Consider the following 1,222-nt stretch of genomic DNA (forward strand, 5'->3'; position numbering starts at 1 on the left):
TTTCTACTTCGATACTTTCACTTCCAAATTTCTTGATTTATTCACCTCAAAGTAGTTTAAACTCTCTAAATTCTCTATTTTTTCTTTAAATTGCCTCTTTCAATCTTGACCGCATTCAACGACTCTCTAAAATTCTCCATTTTCAACGTAGCAACTTCCAATTTAGACTTCAGTAAATTAACTTCAATGGAAGAATTTCCTGAAGAACTATCTTCCCACCTCCAAAATTCACAATTTTCAATCTGACAAAAATAACAGAGAAGAACTCATAATCACCAAAATACAAAAAGAAATCATATTAATTTACATTTAGCGAAAAAGTACCTTAGGTTTAGAACATCTATAAAATCTTCTTCCCTGGTTCAATGGAGTCTTTGAAGTGAAACAACAAGCCATTTCACCATAAAAACAAGTCATCATCATGGAGTTACTAATTGAATTACAAGTACTTTCATACATGGTTTTAGGTCTGATTAAAGGGAGACGATAGATAGATGAAAAATTGACTAAGAAAGTATGACGAACACACGATGGAATCGACAAACACAAGGTGGAATTGACCAACAAACTATGGAACCAACGAACTTTACTAATGAAGGCTAGAGATACGAAAGTGACTTAAGATATTTGGGTCTTTTAATTTTGATTTTAGAGGGTATATTTTATATACAAATCGTGTCACGCCCCGAGCTACCCCCGAGACGCGGACACGGGACCTAGGATCACAAGTGACCCCAAGCTAACCCTGCTGGCATAATCCTGAGCATACTAAAGATAAACTGAGAAATAAAATTGTTGCGGAAGCTAATAATAAGTAAATCTGAAATGATGGGAAATACCCATATACTAAAACTGAATATCAAATCTGAGAGTTTAATACAAAAGAAACATCAAACTCAAATACTAAGTTGAATCTGGCTATGTTTGAAAATAGCCTCTAACTGACTAGAAGTGCTGGGACATGCCCCAGCTAAGTCTAGCAAAGCTGAAACTAAAAGACTGAAATAATGAAAAAGATAACATGATTGTTGTCCTCGAAGAATGAGGACTCACCACTGATGCTGCTGAACTAGAGATCGGGAACCAATCTAAGCATGATCTGGATGCTAAGAGCCTGAACCTACATCACGAGAAGATGTAGCGCAGAGTATGCATCAGTACTTGAAAGGTACTGAGCATGCATGATAGAAGAAAGCTGAAATAACATATAAGTGAATAAAGA

This window comes from Solanum tuberosum, unplaced genomic scaffold (assembly GCF_000226075.1).
Source record: "Solanum tuberosum cultivar DM 1-3 516 R44 unplaced genomic scaffold, SolTub_3.0 scf00056, whole genome shotgun sequence".
Classification (NCBI taxonomy): domain Eukaryota; kingdom Viridiplantae; phylum Streptophyta; class Magnoliopsida; order Solanales; family Solanaceae; genus Solanum; species Solanum tuberosum.